Source organism: Pseudophryne corroboree, chromosome 5 (assembly GCF_028390025.1).
Source record: "Pseudophryne corroboree isolate aPseCor3 chromosome 5, aPseCor3.hap2, whole genome shotgun sequence".
NCBI classification, from domain to species: domain Eukaryota; kingdom Metazoa; phylum Chordata; class Amphibia; order Anura; family Myobatrachidae; genus Pseudophryne; species Pseudophryne corroboree.
Genome location: NC_086448.1, coordinates 156,308,940 through 156,323,133, shown reverse-complemented (window position 1 = coordinate 156,323,133; position 14,194 = coordinate 156,308,940).

Sequence of the window (14,194 nt, the reverse complement as noted above, 5' to 3'; positions counted from 1 at the left end):
AGAGACAACCCATTTTTCAGGCTTGGGACCCTATGGCAAAGAGACAACCCAATTTTCAGGCTTGGGACCTTGTGGCAAAGAGACCCCATTTTTCAGGCTTCGGACCCTGTAGCGAAGAGACCCCATTTTTCAGGGTTCGGACCCTGTGGCGTAGACAACCCATTTTTCAGGCTTGGGATCCTGTGCCAAAGAGACCCCATTTTTCAGGCTTGGGATCCTGTGCCAAAGAAACCCCATTTTTCAGGCTTGGGATCCTGTGCCAAAGAAACCCCATATGTCAGGCTTGGGATCCTGTGCCAAAGAAACCCCATTTTTTACCCGTGGCTGTTATTGCATGGCTATCGGGCGTGGCCTCAAGGCGATGAGGTTACCGGTTCTTTGAGAACTGGTAGTGGCACAGCCACCATGGACCAACGCAATATTAATTATATGTTGTAAGTTAGAAAATGTATCTTTATCCCTTTAACAAGGTAAGCTTACAGCACTACTTCAGGCTTGGTATCCTGTAGCAAAGAAACCCCATTTTTCAGGCTTCGGAACCTGTGGCGAAGATACCCCATTTTTCAGGCTTCGGACCCTGTGGCAAAGAGACCCCATTTTTCAGGCTTGGGACCCTGTAGCAAAGAGACCTAATTTTTCAGGGTTCGGAACCTGTGGCAAAGATACCCCATTTTTCAGGCTTCGGACCCTGTGGTAAAGAGACAACCCATTTTTCAGGCTTGGGATCCTGTGGCAAAGAGACAACCCATTTTTCAGGCTTGGGACCCTGTGGCAAAGAGACAACCCATTTTTCAGGCTTGGGACCTTGTGGCAAAGAGACCCCATTTTTCAGGCTTCGGAACCTGTGGCGAAGATATCCCATTTTTCAAGCTTCGGAACCTGTTGCAAAGAGACCCCATTTTTCAGGCTTGGGATCCTGTGCCAAAGAAACCCCATATGTCAGGCTTGGGATCCTGTGCCAAAGAAACCCCATTTTTTATCCGTGGCTGTTATTGCATGGCTATCGGGCGTGGCCTCAAGGCGATAAGGTTACCGGTTCTTTGAGAACTGGTAGTGGCACAGCCACCATGGACCAACGCAATATTAATTTTATGTTGTAAGTTAGAAAATGTATCTTTTAGCCTTTAACAAGGTAAGCTTACAGCACTACTTCAGGCTTGGGATCCTGTAGCAAAGAAACCCCATTTTTCAAACTTCGGAACCTGTGGCGAAGATACCCCATTTTTCAGGCTTCGGACCCTGTGGCAAAGAGACCCCATTTTTCAGGCTTGGGACCCTGTAGCAAAGAGACCTAATTTTTCAGGGTTCGGAACCTGTGGCAAAGATACCCCATTTTTCAGGCTTCGGACCCTGTGGTAAAGAGGCAACCCATTTTTCAGGCTTGGGACCCTGTGGCAAAGAGACAACCCATTTTTCAGGCTTGGGACCTTGTGGCAAAGAGACCCCATTTTTCAGGCTTCGGACCCTGTAGCGAAGAGACCCCATTTTTCAGGGTTCAGACCCTGTGGCGTAGACAACCCATTTTTCAGGCTTGGGATCCTGTGCCAAAGAGACCCCATTTTTCAGGCTTGGGATCCTGTGTCAAAGAAACCCCATTTTTCAGGCTTAGGATCCTGTGCCAAAGAAACCCCATATGTCAGGCTTGGGATCCTGTGCCAAAGAAACCCCATTTTTTACCCGTGGCTGTTATTGCATGGCTATCGGGCGTGGCCTCAAGGCGATGAGGTTACCGGTTCTTTGAGAACTGGCAGTGGCACAGCCACCATGGACCAACGCAATATTAATTTAATGTTGTAAGTTAGAAAATGTATCTTTTAGCCTTTAACAAGGTAAGCTTACAGCACTACTTCAGGCTTGGGATCCTGTAGCAAAGAAACCCCATTTTTCAGGCTTCGGAACCTGTGGCGAAGATACCCCATTTTTCAGGCTTCGGACCCTGTGGCAGAGACCCCATTTTTCAGGCTTGGGACCCTGTAGCAAAGAGACCTAATTTTTCAGGGTTCGGAACCTGTGGCAAAGATACCCCATTTTTCAGGCTTCAGACCCTGTGGTAAAGAGACAACCCATTTTTCAGGCTTGGGACCCTGTGGCAAAGAGACAACCCATTTTTCAGGCTTGGGACCCTATGGCAAAGAGACAACCCAATTTTCAGGCTTGGGACCTTGTGGCAAAGAGACCCCATTTTTCAGGCTTCGGACCCTGTAGCGAAGAGACCCCATTTTTCAGGGTTCGGACCCTGTGGCGTAGACAACCCATTTTTCAGGCTTGGGATCCTGTGCCAAAGAGACCCCATTTTTCAGGCTTGGGATCCTGTGCCAAAGAAACCCCATTTTTCAGGCTTGGGATCCTGTGCCAAAGAAACCCCATATGTCAGGCTTGGGATCCTGTGCCAAAGAAACCCCATTTTTTTACCCGTGGCTGTTATTGCATGGCTATCGGGCGTGGCCTCAAGGCGATGAGGTTACCGGTTCTTTGAGAACTGGTAGTGGCACAGCCACCATGGACCAACGCAATATTAATTTTATGTTGTAAGTTAGAAAATGTATCTTTTACCCTTTAACAAGGTAAGCTTACAGCACTACTTCAGGCTTGGTATCCTGTAGCAAAGAAACCCCATTTTTCAGGCTTCGGAACCTGTGGCGAAGATACCCCATTTTTCAGGCTTCGGACCCTGTGGCAAAGAGACCCCATTTTTCAGGCTTGGGACCCTGTAGCAAAGAGACCTAATTTTTCAGGGTTCGGAACCTGTGGCAAAGATACCCCATTTTTCAGGCTTCGGACCCTGTGGTAAAGAGACAACCCATTTTTCAGGCTTGGGATCCTGTGGCAAAGAGACAACCCATTTTTCAGGCTTGGGACCCTGTGGCAAAGAGACAACCCATTTTTCAGGCTTGGGACCTTGTGGCAAAGAGACCCCATTTTTCAGGCTTCGGAACCTGTGGCGAAGATATCCCATTTTTCAGGCTTGGGATCCTGTGGCAAAGAGACCCCATTTTTCAGGCTTGGGATCCTGTGCCAAAGAAACCCCATATGTCAGGCTTGGGATCCTGTGCCAAAGAAACCCCATTTTTTATCCGTGGCTGTTATTGCATGGCTATCGGGCGTGGCCTCAAGGCGATAAGGTTACCGGTTCTTTGAGAACTGGTAGTGGCACAGCCACCATGGACCAACGCAATATCAATTTTATGTTGTAAGTTAGAAAATGTATCTTTTAGCCTTTAACAAGGTAAGCTTACAGCACTACTTCAGGCTTGGGATCCTGTAGCAAAGAAACCCCATTTTTCAAACTTCGGAACCTGTGGCGAAGATACCCCATTTTTCAGGCTTCGGACCCTGTGGCAAAGAGACCCCATTTTTCAGGCTTGGGACCCTGTAGCAAAGAGACCTAATTTTTCAGGGTTCGGAACCTGTGGCAAAGATACCCCATTTTTCAGGCTTCGGACCCTGTGGTAAAGAGGCAACCCATTTTTCAGGCTTGGGACCCTGTGGCAAAGAGACAACCCATTTTTCAGGCTTGGGACCTTGTGGCAAAGAGACCCCATTTTTCAGGCTTCGGACCCTGTAGCGAAGAGACCCCATTTTTCAGGGTTCGGACCCTGTGGCGTAGACAACCCATTTTTCAGGCTTGGGATCCTGTGCCAAAGAGACCCCATTTTTCAGGCTTGGGATCCTGTGTCAAAGAAACCCCATTTTTCAGGCTTAGGATCCTGTGCCAAAGAAACCCCATATGTCAGGCTTGGGATCCTGTGCCAAAGAAACCCCATTTTTTACCCGTGGCTGTTATTGCATGGCTATCGGGCGTGGCCTCAAGGCGATGAGGTTACCAGTTCTTTGAGAACTGGTAGTGGCACAGCCACCATGGACCAACGCAATATTAATTTTATGTTGTAAGTTAGAAAATGTATATTTTAGCCTTTAACAAGGTAAGCTTACAGCACTACTTCAGGCTTGGGATCCTGTTGCAAAGAAACCCCATTTTTCAGGCTTCGGAACCTGTGGCGAAGATACCCCATTTTTCAAGCTTCGGAACCTGTGGCAAAGAGACCCCATTTTTCAGGCTTCGGACCCTGTGGCAAGAGACCCCATTTTTCAGGCTTGGGACCCTGTGGCAAAGAGACAACCCCTTTTTCAGGCTTGGTACCCTGTGGCAAAGAGACCCCAAATTTCAGGCTTGGGACCCTGTGGCAAAGAGACAACCCATTTTTCAGGCTTGGGACCCTATGGCAAAGAGACAACCCAATTTTCAGGCTTGGGACCTTGTGGCAAAGAGACCCCATTTTTCAGGCTTCGGACCCTGTAGCGAAGAGACCCCATTTTTCAGGGTTCGGACCCTGTGGCGTAGACAACCCTTTTTTCAGGCTTGGGATCCTGTGCCAAAGAGACCCCATTTTTCAGGCTTGGGATCCTGTGCCAAAGAAACCCCATTTTTCAGGCTTGGGATCCTGTGCCAAAGAAACCCCATATGTCAGGCTTGGGATCCTGTGCCAAAGAAACCCCATTTTTTACCCGTGGCTGTTATTGCATGGCTATCGGGCGTGGCCTCAAGGCGATGAGGTTACCGGTTCTTTGAGAACTGGTAGTGGCACAGCCACCATGGACCAATGCAATATTAATTTTATGTTGTAAGTTAGAAAATGTATCTTTTAGCCTTTAACAAGATAAGCTTACAGCACTACTTCAGGCTTGGGATCCTGTAGCAAAGAAACCCCATTTTTCAGGCTTCGGAACCTGTGGCGAAGATACCCCATTTTTCAGGCTTCGGACCCTGTGGCAGAGACCCCATTTTTCAGGCTTGGGACCCTGTAGCAAAGAGACCTAATTTTTCAGGGTTCGGAACCTGTGGCAAAGATACCCCATTTTTCAGGCTTCGGACCCTGTGGTAAAGAGACAACCCATTTTTCAGGCTTGGGACCCTGTGGCAAAGAGACAACCCATTTTTCAGGCTTGGGACCCTATGGCAAAGAGACAACCCAATTTTCAGGCTTGGGACCTTGTGGCAAAGAGACCCCATTTTTCAGGCTTCGGACCCTGTAGCGAAGAGACCCCATTTTTCAGGGTTCGGACCCTGTGGCGTAGACAACCCATTTTTCAGGCTTGGGATCCTGTGCCAAAGAGACCCCATTTTTCAGGCTTGGGATCCTGTGCCAAAGAAACCCCATTTTTCAGGCTTGGGATCCTGTGCCAAAGAAACCCCATATGTCAGGCTTGGGATCCTGTGCCAAAGAAACCCCATTTTTTTACCCGTGGCTGTTATTGCATGGCTATCGGGCGTGGCCTCAAGGCGATGAGGTTACCGGTTCTTTGAGAACTGGTAGTGGCACAGCCACCATGGACCAACGCAATATTAATTTTATGTTGTAAGTTAGAAAATGTATCTTTTACCCTTTAACAAGGTAAGCTTACAGCACTACTTCAGGCTTGGTATCCTGTAGCAAAGAAACCCCATTTTTCAGGCTTCGGAACCTGTGGCGAAGATACCCCATTTTTCAGGCTTCGGACCCTGTGGCAAAGAGACCCCATTTTTCAGGCTTGGGACCCTGTAGCAAAGAGACCTAATTTTTCAGGGTTCGGAACCTGTGGCAAAGATACCCCATTTTTCAGGCTTCGGACCCTGTGGTAAAGAGACAACCCATTTTTCAGGCTTGGGATCCTGTGGCAAAGAGACAACCCATTTTTCAGGCTTGGGACCCTGTGGCAAAGAGACAACCCATTTTTCAGGCTTGGGACCTTGTGGCAAAGAGACCCCATTTTTCAGGCTTCGGAACCTGTGGCGAAGATATCCCATTTTTCAGGCTTGGGATCCTGTGGCAAAGAGACCCCATTTTTCAGGCTTGGGATCCTGTGCCAAAGAAACCCCATATGTCAGGCTTGGGATCCTGTGCCAAAGAAACCCCATTTTTTATCCGTGGCTGTTATTGCATGGCTATCGGGCGTGGCCTCAAGGCGATAAGGTTACCGGTTCTTTGAGAACTGGTAGTGGCACAGCCACCATGGACCAACGCAATATCAATTTTATGTTGTAAGTTAGAAAATGTATCTTTTAGCCTTTAACAAGGTAAGCTTACAGCACTACTTCAGGCTTGGGATCCTGTAGCAAAGAAACCCCATTTTTCAAACTTCGGAACCTGTGGCGAAGATACCCCATTTTTCAGGCTTCGGACCCTGTGGCAAAGAGACCCCATTTTTCAGGCTTGGGACCCTGTAGCAAAGAGACCTAATTTTTCAGGGTTCGGAACCTGTGGCAAAGATACCCCATTTTTCAGGCTTCGGACCCTGTGGTAAAGAGGCAACCCATTTTTCAGGCTTGGGACCCTGTGGCAAAGAGACAACCCATTTTTCAGGCTTGGGACCTTGTGGCAAAGAGACCCCATTTTTCAGGCTTCGGACCCTGTAGCGAAGAGACCCCATTTTTCAGGGTTCGGACCCTGTGGCGTAGACAACCCATTTTTCAGGCTTGGGATCCTGTGCCAAAGAGACCCCATTTTTCAGGCTTGGGATCCTGTGTCAAAGAAACCCCATTTTTCAGGCTTAGGATCCTGTGCCAAAGAAACCCCATATGTCAGGCTTGGGATCCTGTGCCAAAGAAACCCCATTTTTTACCCGTGGCTGTTATTGCATGGCTATCGGGCGTGGCCTCAAGGCGATGAGGTTACCAGTTCTTTGAGAACTGGTAGTGGCACAGCCACCATGGACCAACGCAATATTAATTTTATGTTGTAAGTTAGAAAATGTATATTTTAGCCTTTAACAAGGTAAGCTTACAGCACTACTTCAGGCTTGGGATCCTGTTGCAAAGAAACCCCATTTTTCAGGCTTCGGAACCTGTGGCGAAGATACCCCATTTTTCAAGCTTCGGAACCTGTGGCAAAGAGACCCCATTTTTCAGGCTTCGGACCCTGTGGCAAGAGACCCCATTTTTCAGGCTTGGGACCCTGTGGCAAAGAGACAACCCCTTTTTCAGGCTTGGTACCCTGTGGCAAAGAGACCCCAAATTTCAGGCTTGGGACCCTGTGGCAAAGAGACAACCCATTTTTCAGGCTTGGGACCCTATGGCAAAGAGACAACCCAATTTTCAGGCTTGGGACCTTGTGGCAAAGAGACCCCATTTTTCAGGCTTCGGACCCTGTAGCGAAGAGACCCCATTTTTCAGGGTTCGGACCCTGTGGCGTAGACAACCCTTTTTTCAGGCTTGGGATCCTGTGCCAAAGAGACCCCATTTTTCAGGCTTGGGATCCTGTGCCAAAGAAACCCCATTTTTCAGGCTTGGGATCCTGTGCCAAAGAAACCCCATATGTCAGGCTTGGGATCCTGTGCCAAAGAAACCCCATTTTTTACCCGTGGCTGTTATTGCATGGCTATCGGGCGTGGCCTCAAGGCGATGAGGTTACCGGTTCTTTGAGAACTGGTAGTGGCACAGCCACCATGGACCAATGCAATATTAATTTTATGTTGTAAGTTAGAAAATGTATCTTTTAGCCTTTAACAAGATAAGCTTACAGCACTACTTCAGGCTTGGGATCCTGTAGCAAAGAAACCCCATTTTTCAGGCTTCGGAACCTGTGGCGAAGATACCCCAATTTTCAGGCTTCGGACCCTGTGGCAAAGAGACCCCATTTTTCAGGCTTGGGACCCTGTAGCAAAGAGACCTAATTTTTCAGGGTTCGGAACCTGTGGCAAAGATGCCCCATTTTTCAGGCTTCGGACCCTGTGGTAAAGAGACAACCCATTTTTCAGGCTTTGGACCCTGTGGCAAAGAGACAACCCATTTTTCAGGCTTGGGACCTTGTGGCAAAGAGACCCCATTTTTCAGGCTTCGGACCCTGTAGCGAAGAGACCCCATTTGTCAGGGTTCGGACCCCAGGGCGTAGACAATCCATTTTTCAGGCTTGGGATCCTGTGCCAAAGAGACCCCATTTTTCAGGCTTGGGATCCTGTGCCAAAGACACCCCATTTTTCAGGCTTGGGATCCTGTGCCAAAGAAACCCCATATGTCAGGCTTGGGATCCTGTGCCAAAGAAACCCCATTTTTTACCCGTGGCTGTTATTGCATGGCTATCGGGCGTGGCCTCAAGGCGATGAGGTTACCGGTTCTTTGAGAACTGGTAGTGGCACAGCCACCATGGACCAACGCAATATTAATTTTATGTTGTAAGTTAGAAAATGTATCTTTTAGCCTTTAACAAGGTAAGCTTACAGCACTACTTAAGGCTTGGGATCCTGTAGCAAAGAAACCCCATTTTTCAGGCTTCGGAACCTGTGGCGAAGATACCCCATTTTTCAGGCTTCGGACCCTGTGGCAAAGAGACCCAATTTTTCAGGCTTGGGACCCTGTAGCAAAGAGACCTAATTTTTCAGGGTTCGGAACCTGTGGCAAAGATACCCCATTTTTCAGGCTTCGGACCCTGTAGTAAAGAGACAACCCATTTTTCAGGCTTGGGACCCTGTGGCAAAGAGACAACCCATTTTTCGGGCTTGGGACCTTGTGGCAAAGAGACCCCATTTTTCAGGCTTCGGACCCTGTAGCGAAGAGACCCCATTTTTCAGGGTTCGGACCCTGTGGCGTAGACAACCCATTTTTCAGGCTTGCGATCCTGTGCCAAAGAGACCCCATTTTCCAGGCTTGGGATCCTGTGCCAAAGAAACCCCATTTTTCAGGCTTGGGATCCTGTGCCAAAGAAACCCCATGTGTCAGGCTTGGGATCCTGTGCCAAAGAAACCCATTTTTTACCCGTGACTGTTATTGCATGGCTATCGGGCGTGGCCTCAAGGCGATGAGGTTACCGGTTCTTTGAGAACTGGTAGTGGCACAGCCACCATGGACCAACGCAATATTAATTTTATGTTGTAAGTTAGAAAATGTATCTTTTAGCCTTTAACAAGGTAAGCTTACAGCACTACTTCAGGCTTGGGATCCTGTAGCAAAAAAAACCCATTTTTCAGGCTTCGGAACCTGTGGCGAAGATACCCCATTTTTCAGGCTTCGGACCCTGAGGCAAAGAGACCCCATTTTTCAGGCTTGGGACCCTGTAGCAAAGAGACCTAATTTTTCAGGGTTCGGAACCTGTGGCAAAGATACCCCATTTTTCAGGCTTCGGACCCTGTGGCAAAGAGACAACCCATTTTTCAGGCTTGGGACCTTGTGGCAAAGAGACCCCATTTTTCAGGCTTCGGACCCTGTAGCGAAGAGACCCCATTTTTCAGGGTTCGGACCCTGTTGCGTAGACAACCCTTTTTTCAGGCTTGGGATCCTGTGCCAAAGAGACCCCATTTTTCAGGCTTGGGATCCTGTGCCAAAGAAACCCCATTTTTCAGGCTTGGGATCCTGTGCCAAAGAAACCCCATATGTCAGGCTTGGGATCCTGTGCCAAAGAAACCCCATTTTTTACCCGTGGCTGTTATTGCATGGCTATCGGGCGTGGCCTCAAGGCGATGAGGTTACCGGTTCTTTGAGAACTGGTAGTGGCACAGCCACCATGGACCAATGCAATATTAATTTTATGTTGTAAGTTAGAAAATGTATCTTTTAGCCTTTAACAAGATAAGCTTACAGCACTACTTCAGGCTTGGGATCCTGTAGCAAAGAAACCCCATTTTTCAGGCTTCGGAACCTGTGGCGAAGATACCCCAATTTTCAGGCTTCGGACCCTGTGGCAAAGAGACCCCATTTTTCAGGCTTGGGACCCTGTAGCAAAGAGACCTAATTTTTCAGGGTTCGGAACCTGTGGCAAAGATACCCCATTTTTCAGGCTTCGGACCCTGTGGTAAAGAGACAACCCATTTTTTAGGCTTGGGACCCTGTGGCAAAGAGACAACCCATTTTTCAGGCTTGGGACCTTGTGGCAAAGAGACCCCATTTTTCAGGCTTCGGACCCTGTAGCGAAGAGACCCCATTTGTCAGGGTTCGGACCCCAGGGCGTAGACAATCCATTTTTCAGGCTTGGGATCCTGTGCCAAAGAGACCCCATTTTTCAGGCTTGGGATCCTGTGCCAAAGAAACCCCATTTTTCAGGCTTGGGATCCTGTGCCAAAGAAACCCCATATGTCAGGCTTGGGATCCTGTGCCAAAGAAACCCCATTTTTTACCCGTGGCTGTTATTGCATGGCTATCGGGCGTGGCCTCAAGGCGATGAGGTTACCGGTTCTTTGAGAACTGGTAGTGGCACAGCCACCATGGACAAACGCAATATTAATTTTATGTTGTAAGTTAGAAAATGTATCTTTTAGCCTTTAACAAGGTAAGCTTACAGCACTACTTCAGGCTTGGGATCCTGTAGCAAAGAAACCCAATTTTTCAGGCTTCGGAACCTGTGGCGAAGATACCCCATTTTTCAGGCTTCGGACCCTGTGGCAAAGAGACCCCATTTTTCAGGCTTGGGACCCTGTAGCAAAGAGACCTAATTTTTCAGGGTTCGGAACCTGTGGCAAAGATACCCCATTTTTCAGGCTTCGGACCCTGTGGTAAAGAGACAACCCATTTTTCAGGCTTGGGACCCTGTGGCAAAGAGACAACCCATTTTTAAGGCTTGGGACCTTGTGGCAAAGAGACCCCATTTTTCAGGCTTCGGACCCTGTAGCGAAGAGACCCCATTTTTCAGGGTTCGGACCCTGTGGCGTAGACAACCCATTTTTCAGGCTTGGGATCCTGTGCCAAAGAGACCCCATTTTTCAGGCTTGGGATCCTGTGCCAAAGAAACCCCATTTTTCAGGCTTAGGATCCTGTGCCAAAGAAACCCCATATGTCAGGCTTGGGATCCTGTGCCAAAGAAACCCCATTTTTTACCCGTGGCTGTTATTGCATGGCTATCGGGCGTGGCCTCAAGGCGATGAGGTTACCGGTTCTTTGAGAACTAGTAGTGGCACAGCCACCATGGACCAACGCAATATTAATTTTATGTTGTAAGTTAGAAAATGTATCTTTTAGCCTTTAACAAGGTAAGCTTACAGCACTACTTCAGGCTTGGGATCCTGTAGCAAAGAAACCCCATTTTTCAGGCTTCGGAACCTGTGGCGAAGATACCCCATTTTTCAGGCTTCGGACCCTGTGGCAAAGAGACCCCATTTTTCAGGCTTGGGACCCTGTAGCAAAGAGACCTAATTTTTCAGGGTTCGGAACCTGTGGCAAAGATACCCCATTTTTCAGGCTTCGGACCCTGTGGTAAAGAGACAACCCATTTTTCAGGCTTGGGACCCTGTGGCAAAGAGACAACCCATTTTTAAGGCTTGGGACCTTGTGGCAAAGAGACCCCATTTTTCAGGCTTCGGACCCTGTAGCGAAGAGACCCCATTTTTCAGGGTTCGGACTCTGTGGCGTAGACAACCCATTTTTCAGGCTTGGGATCCTGTGCCAAAGAGACCCAATTTTTCAGGCTTGGGATCCTGTGCCAAAGAAACCCCATTTTTTTCAGGCTTGGGATCCTGTGCCAAAGAAACCCCATATGTCAGGCTTGGGATCCTGTGCCAAAGAAACCCCATTTTTTACCCGTGGCTGTTATTGCATGGCTATCGGGCGTGGCCTCAAGGCGATGAGGTTACCGGTTCTTTGAGAACTGGTAGTGGCACAGCCACCATGGACCAACGCAATATTAATTTTATGTTGTAAGTTAGAAAATGTATCTTTTAGCCTTTAACAAGGTAAGCTTACAGCACTACTTCAGGCTTGGGATCCTGTAGCAAAGAAACCCCATTTTTCAGGCTTCGGAACCTGTGGCGAAGATACCCCATTTTTCAGGCTTCGGACCCTGTGGCAAAGAGACCCCATTTTTCAGGCTTGGGACCCTGTAGCAAAGAGACCTAATTTTTCAGGGTTCGGAACCTGTGGCAAAGATACCCCATTTTTCAGGCTTCGGACCCTATGGTAAAGAGACAACCCATTTTTCAGGCTTGGGACCCTGTGGCAAAGAGACAACCCATTTTTCAGGCTTGGGACCTTGTGGCAAAGAGACCCCATTTTTCAGGCTTCGGACCCTGTAGCGAAGAGACCCCATTTTTCAGTGTTCGGACCCTGTGGCGTAGACAACCCATTTTTCAGGCTTGGGATCCTGTGCCAAAGAGACCCCATTTTTCAGGCTTGGGATCCTGTGCCAAAGAAACCCCATTTTTCAGGCTTGGGATCCTGTGCCAAAGAAACCCCATATGTCAGGCTTGGGATCCTGTGCCAAAGAAACCCCATTTTTTACCCGTGGCTGTTATTGCATGGCTATCGGGCGTGGCCTCAAGGCGATGAGGTTACCGGTTCTTTGAGAACTGGTAGTGGCACAGCCACCATGGACCAACGCAATATTAATTTTATGTTGTAAGTTAGAAAATGTATCTTTTAGCCTTTAACAAGGTAAGCTTACAGCACTACTTCAGACTTGGGATCCTGTAGCAAAGAAACCCCATTTTTCAGGCTTCGGAACCTGTGGCGAAGATACCCCATTTTTCAGGCTTCGGACCCTGTGGCAAAGAGACCCCATTTTTCAGGCTTGGGACCCTGTAGCAAAGAGACCTAATTTTTCAGGGTTCGGAACCTGTGGCAAAGATACCCCATTTGTCAGGCTTCGGACCCTGTGGTAAAGAGACAACCCATTTTTCAGGCTTGGGACCCTGTGGCAAAGAGACAACCCATTTTTCAGGCTTGGGACCTTGTGGCAAAGAGACCCCATTTTTCAGGCTTCGGACCCTGTAGCGAAGAGACCCCATTTTTCAGGGTTCGGACCCTGTGGCGTAGACAACCCATTTTTCAGGCTTGGGATCCTGTGCCAAAGAGACCCCATTTTTCAGGCTTGGGATCCTGTGCCAAAGAAACCCCATTTTTTAGGCTTGGAATCCTGTGCCAAAGAAACCCCATATGTCAGGCTTGGGATCCTGTGCCAAAGAAACCCCATTTTTTACCCGTGGCTGTTATTGCATGGCTATCGGGCGTGGCCTCAAGGCGATGAGGTTACCGGTTCTTTGAGAACTGGTAGTGGCACAGCCACCATGGACCAACGCAATATTAATTTTATGTTGTAAGTTAGAAAATGTATCTTTTAGCCTTTAACAAGGTAAGCTTACAGCACTACTTCAGGCTTGGGATCCTGTAGCAAAGTAACCCCATTTTTCAGGCTTCGGAACCTGTGGTGAAGATACCCCATTTTTCAGGCTTCGGACCCTGTGCAAAGAGACCCCATTTTTCAGGCTTGGGACCCTGTAGCAAAGAGACCTAATTTTTCAGGGTTCGGACCCTGTGGCGTAGACAACCCATTTTTCAGGCTTGGGATCCTGTGCCAAAGAGACCCCATTTTCCAGGCTTGGGATCCTGTGCCAAAGAAACACCATTTTTCAGGCTTGGGATCCTGTGCCAAAGAAACCCCATGTGTCAGGCTTGGGATCCTGTGCCAAAGAAACCCCATTTTTTTTACCCGTGGCTGTTATTGCATGGCTATCGGGCGTGGCCTCAAGGCGATGAGGTTACCGGTTCTTTGAGAACTGGTAGTGGCACAGCCACCATGGACCAACGCAATATTAATTTTATGTTGTAAGTTAGAAAATGTATCTTTTAGCCTTTAACAAGGTAAGCTTACAGCACTACTTCAGGCTTGGGATCCTGTAGCAAAGAAACCCCATTTTTCAGGCTTCGGAACCTGTGGCGAAGATACCCCATTTTTCAGGCTTCGGACCCTGTGGCAAAGAGACCTCATTTTTCAGGCTTGGGACCCTTTAGCAAAGAGACCTAATTTTTCAGGGTTCGGAACCTGTGGCAAAGATACCCCATTTTTCAGGCTTCGGACCCTGTGGTAAAGAGACAACCCATTTTTCAGGCTTGGGACCCTGTGGCAAAGAGACAACCCATTTTTCAGGCTTGGGACCTTGTGGCAAAGAGACCCCATTTTTCAGGCTTCGGACCCTGTAGCGAAGAGACCCCATTTTTCAGGGTTCGGACCCTGTGGCGTAGACAACCCATTTTTCAGGCTTGGGATCCTGTGCCAAAGAGACCCCATTTTTCAGGCTTGGGATCCTGTGCCAAAGAAACCCCATTTTTCAGGCTTGGGATCCTGTGCCAAAGAAACCCCATGTGTCAGGCTTGGGATCCTGTGCCAAAGAAACCCCATTTTTTTTACCCGTGGCTGTTATTGCATGGCTATCGGGCGTGGCCTCAAGGCGATGAGCTTACCGGTTCTTTGAGAACTGGTAGTGGCACAGCCACCATGGACCAACGCAATATTAATTTTAT